The following is an 11,622-nucleotide window of genomic DNA, read 5'->3' as shown; positions in this document are numbered from 1 at the left end:
TTCTTTGAAAGGAAGAGAGGTTTTCAATGTCAAACACTACTTCATGATGGAAGCTTAAAAACTTTTGTATTCTATCCACAAATATCTTTTAACGTTTTTTATGTCCTATAGGGAGAGCATATTGGAGAAGGAAATGGCAACCCACTCAAATACGCTTGCTTGGAAAATTTGATTGGACAGAGGAGCCTGGTAGGCTATAGTCCACAGGTTGCAAAGAGTCAGACATGACTGAGCAACTTCAGGGAGAGCATACATTTTCTGTTCTAATGAGGGAGAAAATAATCAGAAATGAAAAACCACACAAGACCCACAGAATTCATTCTTCTGGGGCTATCAGATGACCCAGAGCTTCAGATTGTGATTTTTCTCTTTTTAATCATCACATATATATTAAGTGTCACTGGAAATTTGACCATCATCATTCTCACCTTGGTGGACTCCCATCTACAGACACCTATGTATTTTTTCCTCAGGAACTTCTCTATATTAGAAATCTCCTTTACAACTGTCTGTATTCCTAGATTTCTGGGCACAATTATCACCAGGGACAAAGCAATTTCATACAATTGTACAACTCAGCTGTTTTTTTTTCATTTTCTTGGGTATCACTGAATTTTATCTTCTAACTGCCATGTCCTATGATCGCTATGTAGCTATCTGCAAACCCCTGCATTACACAACCATCATGAACAACAGAGTCTGTGTATTGCTTGTCTTTTGTGCTTAGCTGGCAGGGTTCTTAAACATCTTCCCACCTGTTATTCTTTTTCTCCAGTTAGATTACTGTGGTTCTAATATCATTGATCACTTTACTTGTGATTATTTCCCTCTCTTGAAACTATCCTGCTCAGACACATGGCTCCTTGAAGTGATTGGTTTTTACTCTGCAATAGTGATTCTGCTTTTTACTTTGGCATTAATAATTCTATCCTACATGCTCATCATCAAGACAATTCTGAGACTGCCTTCTGCCAGTCAAGAAAAAAGGCTTTTTCTGCATGCTCCTCTCACATGATTGTCATTTCCATCTCTTATGGAAGCTGTATATTTGTGTATATCAACCCTTCAGCAAAAAAAAAAAAAAAAAAAAAAAAAATCCTTGATAAAAGGAGTAGCAATTCTGGATACTTCTGTTGCTCCTATGATGAATCTGTTTATATATACATTGAGGAACCAGCAAGTGAAGCGAGCCTTTAAGGATACCATCCAAAAGTTTATCTTTTTCTCCAATAATTGCAACTAACTGTAGCATTAAAAAATAAAGTTCTGGTCAATTATTTCTTCATTCATATTCTCTCAAAACTCTTTCACTACAGTTATATAATTCCTTTTTATTTATTCCTATTCTGAACTTCCCCACACGTTGAACCAAATAAATTGAATAAAGCTGAATATTGCTTCAGAATTTTCTGTAAATTGTTTTTTATTCATTTGTATTTGATGAAGTGTAAAATGTTACAACATAAGCCATTTTGTTTGAGAAAAAGAATCTCAGGAATAATGTGGATTTCTGAAAATTTCAGTCTTGAGTTCAGTTCAGTAACTCAGTTGTGTCTGGCTCTTTGCGACCCCATGAACTGCAGCATGCCAGGTTTCCCTGTCCATCACCAACTCCCGGAGTTCACTCAAACTCATGTCCATCGAGTTGGTGATGCCATCCAGCCATCTCATCCTCTGTCGTCCCCTTCTCCTCCCACCTTCCTTCCTTCCCAGCATCAGGGTTTCTTCAAATGAGTCAGTTCTTCACATCAGGTGGCCAAAGTATTGGAGTTTCAGCTTCAACATCAGTCCTTCCAATGAAGATTCAGGAATGATTTCCTTTAGGATGGACTATTTGGATCGCTTTGCTGTCCAAGGAACTCTCAAGAGTCTTCTCCAACACAACATTTCAAAAGCATCAGTTCTTAAGCACTCAGCTTTCTTTATAGTCCAACTCTCACATCCATACATGACTACTGGAAAAATCATAACTTTGACTAGATGGACCTATTAGTCATACTACCTTATTTTGAATAAGAAATAATATATGGGTCAATGTTTAGTAAAATTCTAAGACAGGAGGTTGGTGGACAATCCATTGCTCACTGGGAAATTTGACCCACCACCTATTTTTGTTAAAAGTTTTATTAAACCATCCGGAGCCCTTTCATTTACATGTTGTTCATAGCTGCATCAAAAATAAAGACAGGAAGAACTGAGTAATTGAATCAGGGACACTATGCCTACAAACCCTAAATTATTAATGTATTACCCTTTTACAGAAAAAGTCTGTGTTGATCCCTGCTATTGATAATCAAAATGATTATACTGATAGCAAACATTTAAACTAAACACTAAAGAGTTTGTATAGAATGATGTAGAGAGCTGCATTATCTGAAAATATCAGTGTAGGCTCCTTCATAAATTTTGTAAAATTTTTACAGATCTTTTAATTCCCAGAACTAACCTATCTACTATTTATGGTATATTTTTATTGAGTGAATAAGAACTCACAACCCTCAATCAAGTCTAAACTTCAGTATTTTCACATGCTTCCAATCAAGTTTAGAAATTATAAATGTTTCAGCATGAGGGAAGGAGAAAGTAAGGGTATGACTTCCCTACAACGTGGAAATCTCAGTATTATTTTTGTAAGTTGTTTTTCTTGTGTTTCATTGAATGATAGATCTAAGACTCTCAATTGAGTATGGTATGTGACTATCAGGAAAAACTGGCCTCTGAGTTATGGTTACAGTCTGCATAATAATGGTTTAAAAGTGAGGGATGTGTTCCATATCCTGAACACATGTATACCTGTGGCGGATTCATGTTGATATATGGCAAAACCAATACTATATGGTAAAGTTAAAAAATAAAATAAAATAAAAAAACAAAAAAAAATGAGGGATGAGTTTGAGTACCTTTCATCATTATATAAATTTTTGACTTTAGGGAAAACAGAAACGAAAAAAGTGTTCAGGGCCAGAATTGCATGATTTTGTATGATTATTCATATATATTCTAATCAGTACATTCTCCAATATGATAATGCTTAAATAAGCATTTTTAACTAAACCCTCAAGTTTATATATGGTAAAACTTTGCTCTTGTTACCTTCTTACTCCTATTGATTAGGCATATCACTTAAAGAGGCAATTAAATGAATCATGTGTACAAACTATTATCTCAGAATAGTCACAAATATGAGAAAGTTATAACACCCCTTAGCTACTGATTATCAAAAGATCAGCTTAACATCAAGCTTTTATTTAAATATACAACTGACCACAGGAAATGCGGTCATCTTTGGTATCCAGTAATATTTATTTTGTCAGCTACAAATTGGCACTTGCCATGAGTGCTTGCCATCTGCCTCTACAATGGTTAAATCATGTGCTGTGCAGCTGCTGATGTTCAACACCGCCTGAAGGAGTTCAGTGTGGAGAGCAGGAGTGAGGCACTTTGTGCTCTGGGAAAACTGGCAGGATAGGCCTTCAGATAGTTAAACAGTCTCAGGAGCTGATTTTATGAGCCCAATTTTGTGTCTCCTCATATCAACAAAAACACTAAAATTCTTCACGGTGACGATTGTTTCTCATAACTAGCAGACTTTTCATGAGACGAGCAGAAACTTTCTACAAAAAAAAAAAAAAAATGTGCTTGAATACATGTACTCCCTTTTTACCAAATCACATATATACTGTCCTTCCCCTATACCTCTTTAGATCTGTTTCTCACAGATATCTGAGGTCTGTCTCCCAGATTGCAATCCTCATATTGCCCCAATAAAATTTAACTTGCAACTCTCACATTGTGTATTGTTTTTAATTGATAATTTCTCCAGGCATTTTAAAAGAATTGTTATGATACATATGTTAATTTTAGAGTTCCCCAAAAAGTGGAGGCTATTTCATAGTTTTCCCTAATAGCTTTCATAGTTTCCTTCATTATAATAGTCTTTGAGTTGATAAATTATACAGCACAGAAAATGTTAAACTCAGTAATGAGAAAAGTTATTTGATTTCTCAAGAAAGTGTAATTACATCATTCTTTTAAGTTGTACTGTTTTTCACATAGTTACTAAATTGGCCACAATATGAAAAGGAGAGTATATGCAATGTTCTAATGAGACTGTCAGATTATGTTTATTGTCCTTGTGTGGTAATAAAAAATAAGGTTAAACACGATACAGTATTTACTCAATTACTGAAAAGAGTAATTCTGGTAAAATCACAAAATGCTATTTTCTCTTGCATTTTGAAATTTCACCAGAAGAAAAGTGCATGAGAGAAGGTTTGCAATCTGAATGGAAAAAAATGTGTACATATATATATATATGTACACATATGAAGAGTTCAAATTTAAATGGCAAAAATAAAATACACATATGCAAATATCCTTAGTAAACTGCTGACAATAAAAATATAAATGATGAAAATGAATCTAGGGAGGCTGTGTGGATATTAATAAGTTTTGAAAAACCTGGATTTTAATTTAATTGCTCTTCACTCATATGCATCTAATTTATGAAACAGGGACTTTTATATTTTCATTTCCATGAGAAAAACATAGTCTACTTTGCCATGTCCATGAAGGCTCTCTTGACTTGCTGATTCCTACGAGTGTAGATAAAGGGGTTCAGCATGGGTGCTACTGAGATATTTAGCACAGCTATTCCCTTGCTCAAAGAGACCCTGTCTTTTGCAGATGGATTCACATACATGAAAATGCAGCTGCCATAAGAGATGGAGATGACAATCATGTGGGACGAACACGTGGAAAAGGTCTTTTTCCTCTGAGTGGTAGAAGGGATCCTCAAAATTGTTCTGATGACATATGTGTAGGACAGAATTATTAATGCTAAAGTGAACAACAGAATAAACACAGCACAGGAAGACCCCAGTATCTGTAGGAATTTGGTGTCTGAACAAGAAAGGTATAATAAAGGGAAATAATCACAAGTAAAATGGTTGATAACATTGGACTTACAGTAATCAAGCTGTATGAAGAACATGAGTAATGGGAATATAATTAAGAATGAAGTCAGCCAAGAGGCCAAGACAAACAGTGTGCAGACTCTGTGATTCATGATGGTCAAGTAATGCAGGGGTTTGCAGATAGCAATGTAGCGGTCATAGGACATGGCAACCAGAAGGTAAATCTCAGTGACTCCCAAGAAAATGAAAAAAAAAAAAAAAAAAACTGAGTCATACAATCATTAAAAGAGATGGTTTTATCTCCCGTAATAATGGTGGCCAGGAACTTGGGAATAGTGACAGTTGTGAAGGAAACTTCCAATATGGAGAAAATCCTGAGGAAGAAATATATGGGGGTCTGTAGGTGGATATTCAGCAGGGTCAGGGTGATAATGGTCAAGTTCCCAGTGATGCTGAGCATGTAGGTGATGAGCAGAAAGACAAATATCACAACCTGAAGTTGTGGGTCGTCCGACAGTCCCAGGAGGATAAATTCTCTTATTTCTGTGTTGTTTCTCATTTTACTTCTTCTTTTAAGTAACCTTCAGGAGAAAACACAAAGGGAAGACACAGAAAAGGGGATTATCCATGTATAACAATGGGATTTGTCTCTGAAAGTAAAATTACTATGCCATGCTAACATAATTCAGGAGATTTTAAAAAACAAGTTAAAAAGAATAGGTAACTTACTTTAAAGTAAGTTTTTACCATATGCCAGTATGTGTGTTTCACATAGAATATTTCTTTATCAAATCCCTGTTTTACACGTTGCAATCAGAGTAGAAATAATTTTAAAAAATCTTATCCAAATCACATACCTGAATTGAAAAAGGAGGGATTATCACCTAGATCTTTCTAAAACCTAGGAAATACAGAAAAATAAATGCTACCTGTTGACTTGTAAAATGCCCCGTCCCCCACTCTTAGAGGATTCCCTCCTGTTGGGAAAGACTTCTTTTTTCAAGCCCCATAAAATCACCCTATCCTAGTTTGTGTCAGCTGGTTCCTTGTATTGTTATTCTCTACTGTAATATAGGAAACCTAAATGTGTCAGGAAAAAGTCAACCAGTGAATATGTCTCCAAAATAAAAGTCATTGGAATGAAATCTTTAATAACATGACAGATTTCTAAGTTTTCACTCAGACTCATATTACCTTCCCAACCTCATACTCCTTTTCTGAGGCCCCAGATAATGGAATAAAGGAATGCAGATAATGGATTTGCTTCAGCAGTCTTTTCAGATATTAGACAGTCAAGAGAGGAGGCAGAGTGGACGTTTGGTAGATTGCATCTGTGTTATGAGTTAAGGAAACCAAAATGTGTTGTTCAGTCTCCAAATCGTGTCCGACTTGTTGTGACCCTGTGGACTGCAGCACGGCAGACTTCCCTGTCCCTCACTATCTCCCAGATTTGCTCAAGTTCATGTCTATTGCATCAGTGATGTCATCCATGCCATCATGCCATGGTGATGCCATTCCTCTGATGTCCTCTTCTCCTTCTGTCCTCAATCTTTCCCAGCATCATAGTCTTTTCGAATGAGTCAGCTGTTGGCATCAACTGGCCAAATTATTGAAGCTTTCAGTAGATAGCAGAAACGGAGCTGCTCTGCTACATCAGTCAGCTCAGTTCAGTTCAGTTGCTCAGGCCTGTCCGATTCTTTGTGACCCCATGAATCGCAGCAGGCCAGGCCTCCCTGTCCATCACCAACTCCTGGAGTTCACGCAAACTCATGTCCATCAAGTCGGTGATGCCATCCAGCCATCTCATCATTTGTTGTCCCCTTCTCCTCCTGCCCCCAATCCCTCCCAGCATCAGAAAACCACAACCTTGACTAGATGGAACTAGTGTCAATCAACTTTGTTGATTCCAATGCAGCTCTGCTACATAGGAAATCCCAAACCAGAATTAGGTCATCTACAAATGGTTTGGCACCAGGTTCCCTACAAATGGGGGCGCCGTGATGGGTGAAGGAGTGACTACCTTTCTGGCTGCACCCAGTCCCAGGATGAAAGGCTCTCTGCACCTGACCCTGGTCTCAAAGAACAAGGTGGCGCTCCCTTAGGGACCCCAGGGAGTCCTGCCAGGAAGGATGTTGAAGGACCAGCTATCCAAGGCCAATCAAGGCTCCTGTGATGCTAACATATCATTCTGCATGGGCAGGACTCTCACTTAGAGGTATTCAGTCATAATCCCATAGATGGTTGCTTCGCTCCATTGGCTCTTCAGCTAAGCTCTCAACCAAAGTATATGAATATCTGAAAACAAACATTACCTTCCAGAGAATAGTTTTTCTTCAAAATTTATGCCATCTAAATGTTACTAGTATTTTCTGTCCATTTCTGTTTCTCAGAAATGTCCAACACTTTGCAGCCCCATTGACTGTAGCCCACCAAGCTCCTCTGCCCATAGAATTTTCCAGGAAAGAATACTGGAGTGCGGGTGCCATCTTCTACTTCAGGGGATCTTCCCCATCCAAGTATTGAACCCAAGTCTCTTGCAAATCTTGCATTGGCAAACAGATTATTTACCAACTGTGCCACCTGGGAAGCATCTACATGAATCTTCTCTTAATAGAATCTCTATTTTGTCAGTATATTAGTATAAACATGAAATAGCAATTAAAACCTTTATTTTTTCATTCAAATTAACAGTAATAATAATGAATTTATGTTAAAAGGAAGCTGAGTTCCCTCAATAAATTCAGGCAACCCAGAATTTGATACACATTGACAAATATAAAAGTCATTGTTCTCAGTTAACAAAACTCATCTGTAATTAACAACTGTGTCTAAGAGTCATACATGACTGAGTGACTGAACTGAACTGAACTGATGACTCTGATGTGTAAACCACTTCTGGAATGTGAGGCGTTAACTATTCCTGGGATGGTTTTGGTAAAGTAATGAAGAATATATCCAAATTTCTAAGACATCATTTCCGAGTTTTTTTTTTTTTTTTTTTTTTTTTTCCTTACAACTCATTCAAGCTTTTTTTCCCTTAGTCCCATGGAACTTAGGATAACAAGTTACATATTCCTTTCTGTCCCTTCCTTTGTAATTAATTCTAGTGTCTTGGATAAGGGCTTCCCAGGTGGCACTGGTGGTAAAGTACATGCCTGCCAATTCAGGAGACATAAGAGATGTGGGTTCCATCTTTAGGTTGGGAAGATGCCCTGGAGGAGGGCATGGCAATCCACTCCAGTATTCAGCCTGGAGAATCCCCATGTACAAAGGAGCCTGGCAGGCTACAGTCCATAGGGTCTCAAAGAGTCAGACACGACTGAAGTGACTTAGCAACAGTGTCTTGGATCTCATTGTCAAAACAGGCATGTGGCTCATTGAAAGTGAAAATTAGCCTATATGATAAACAAATGCTGGCCATTGTGTTAAATAAGATAACTGGAAGTGATTTTCAGGACACACATGCTATTCCATAGTAAAGTGTAAGCATGGCTTCTTTGAGAAAAGATCACTAGCATTCCCCAAATTCACCAATTTAAAAAAGTGACAATATTTAAATGTCTATTAAAGATTACATTCCTTATTTTATTTAAATTGTGAGACACGAGTGGGAAGCTCTCTAAATTCCACAATATAATTGGAAACAAATTAGCTTCTCACATTCTCTATGTGTACTGAATTTTCTCTTCATAACTTTAAGACTCCTAAGGAAATCGTAAGTAATTCTATGAATACATATATCCTCAAGGCAGTTTGCACCCTTTGCATACAACATAGTATTCCACTTCTTTATCTTTTCCTTTCGCTTGAGGATCTTTTTCTTGGTGTTAGGTTTATAAGCTAGAATAACTTGTCACAGAAGGAAACAGAATATTTATTAAATTTGATATCTTGGGTAATTTTTTATAGAATGATTCATTCCACTCCTGATTGTGTTTGCTGACATCTAATACCATGGAAAAACATCATCATGACTGTAAGGGGAAAAAATAAAAACAACTCATAAGAGTCAATTTAGATTATTTTCAGATTATTACTTTATGACTGCCTTTGCTAGTCCTACAATTAGTTCAGAGTCTTGTTTCTCTCAGTCCTCTAATTAAAAAAAAAAAAAAAAAGTCCTTGTTTCTTTCTTAATGGAAAAGGGAAATCAAATCAAAGCACCAATAAGTATGAATAGGAATAATGAAGCGAAAACTGTAAAGACCTAAGTCACTCTCAAAATCTGTATAATTTCCTAGAAATGTTGCTTCTCCCCTAATTGTCTCAGTTTTAACTATTATCTATGTCTGAAGATAATTTTTAACTTAAAAGGAAATAAATTCTTATAAAAATATGGCATCAGGACTTAACTTTAGTTAAAAACATGTGAGACTATTAGGGATTTGTATTCCAAGAGAAATTATTAAAAATACAACTCTCTGAGTTAAAGGTTTCTTTTCCACTATGAACATGACTATAATATTTCAAGGAATTATTATGAGGGCTAATTTAATTAAAAGAAAAGTGAAATTATATAAAAATTTTAAAGCATGCATTCCCAGAGTAAATACTATTTTTATTATTATTCCTAAAAGTAAAATCAATTATTACCTTTGAGGAAGATGATCCCAATAAAAAAATTAATAACCATTTTTGAGGAAACTCATTGAGAGACAATGCTAAGATTTATGCAGTTATCGAACACCTCAGATATGCAGATGACACCACCCTTATGGCAGAAAGTGAAGAGGAACTAAAAAGCCTCTTGATGAAAGTGAAAATGGAGAGTGAAAAAGTTGGCTTAAAGCTCAACATTCAGAAAACAAAGATCATGGAATCTGGTCCCATCACGTCATGGGAAATAGATGGGGAAACAGTGGAAACAGTGTCAGACTATATTTTTCTGGGCTCCAAAATCACTGCAGATGGTGACTGCAGCCATGAAATTAAAAGACGCTTATTCCTTGGAAGAAAAGTTATGAGCAACCTAGATAGCATATTCAAAAGCAGAGACATTACTTTGCCAACAAAGGCTATGGTTTTTCCTGTGGTCATGTATGGAGGTGAGAGTTGGACTGTGAAGAAGGCTGAGCACCAAAGAATTGATGCTTTTGAACTGTGGTGTTGGAGAAGACTCTTGAGAGTCCCTTGGACTGCAAGGAGATCCAACCAGTCCATTTTGAAGGAGATCAGCCCTGGGATTTCTTTGGAAGGAATGATGCTAAAGCTGAAACTCCAGTACTTTGGCCACCTCATGTGAAGAGTTGACTCATTGGAAAAGACTCTGATGCTGGGAGGGATTGTGGATAGGAGGAGAAGGGGACGACAGAGGATGAGATGGCTGGATGGCATCACTGACTCAATGGACGTGAGTCTGAGTGAACTCCAGGAGTTGGTGATGGACAGGTAGGCCTGGCGTGCTGCGATTCATGGGGTCACAAAGAGTCGGACACGACTGAGAGACTGATCTGATCTGATCTGATCTGAATAGACTCATTGCAATAGCTTTGTGTAATGTTTGAATAACCTAACAATGAGAGGCTAAATATTAAACAAAATCATATAGCTAGTAAGTGGTCAAATTGGTATTCTAAATTCTTTCTGCTTGAACCGAAGCATGTGTTATTTATCAAACATATATTCAATGAGGAGGACCAAACTCAAAGAGTAATTTTCTAACAATGAGTAAATAATTAATAAGAAAAACAGAAAATATTAATGTGCTCATTCTTCATAACCCTTGATATTTACAGAAAGGAAAGGCAACTCCAAATTATTCATCTCCATGTAATGAAAAGTTAAACTAAGAATGTATATATCAATGCTAATAAAAAGTTGTCATTGGCTTTTACTTTACAGTCTTACCTCTTTTTGTACAAATGCATCACTTCTGGTGACTGAAGCTATTTTAAAAACCTGGTCACTATTTCAATTTTAGGATAAGATATCAAACATTTCTAAGAATGCTCTATCTCAACACATTTTGAATTACCTTATTTCTATGTATAAATTTCCCTGATACATGTTACATGGAAGCCCTGGGAGCAAACACAGTGAAGGGAAGCAAGATATGGAGTTACTGCGGTCCTTTCTGGATGTGATTTCTCTATGAATTTTAACCTGCATGAGGCAATTGCTTTACCCACCATATGGCCAAGTCTCGTGGGAAATACTCCAGCGAATCAAATGTGACAACAGGGCCAAGAGGAAATACACTAAGGATTATAAACATATTATCAACATTTATATCACTACTGAAATAGAAAACTTTGCAGATAATATCCAAACAGATAGAAAAGCATGAGAACTAAGGCAGAAGCATATGGATTATTTTGCTTACTATCTATGTGAATATATCTAAATGTACGGGATTTTGGAAGGGATTTCCTGAATATCCTAAATCACCATTTCTCTGAAGAATAGACCTTTCCCCCCTTGCTGACCAAAATACTGTGATGAATGAATCTTATGAGTAAACATTACATTTTCCTTTATTATGTGTTAAAATGTCTCTATAAAGTTGCTCTCTGTGCTACTAAATAAAAAAAATTAAAAATCAAATAGAGCACAATAAAAACAAGAATGAGAAAAAATATCATACTCAGTGAATTCCAATGAAATTTATGAGAAATTTTGGATTAAATACACTTTAAACTGTTCAAACTCTTCAAAAAAACTTTTCAGGTTATTTTTCCATAATAGTGATACTAATCATTGAGAAAGA

The 11,622-nt window shown here is 36.4% G+C and overlaps 2 pseudogenes; one reads left to right on the top strand and one right to left on the bottom strand.

The window, feature by feature from the left end:
- Window positions 1-288: 288 nt before the first annotated feature.
- LOC102408594 lies at window positions 289-1,243 on the top strand (annotated as a pseudogene).
- Window positions 1,244-4,552: 3,309 nt separating this feature from the next.
- LOC112584334 lies at window positions 4,553-5,486 on the bottom strand (annotated as a pseudogene).
- Between the last annotated feature and the right edge of the window lie 6,136 nt (window positions 5,487-11,622).

The sequence above is a fragment of the Bubalus bubalis genome, chromosome 4 (genome assembly GCF_019923935.1).
Source record: "Bubalus bubalis isolate 160015118507 breed Murrah chromosome 4, NDDB_SH_1, whole genome shotgun sequence".
NCBI lineage: Eukaryota > Metazoa > Chordata > Mammalia > Artiodactyla > Bovidae > Bubalus > Bubalus bubalis.
Note: the sequence above shows the minus strand (reverse complement) of the source record. Positions and strands in the feature narration are given on the sequence as shown.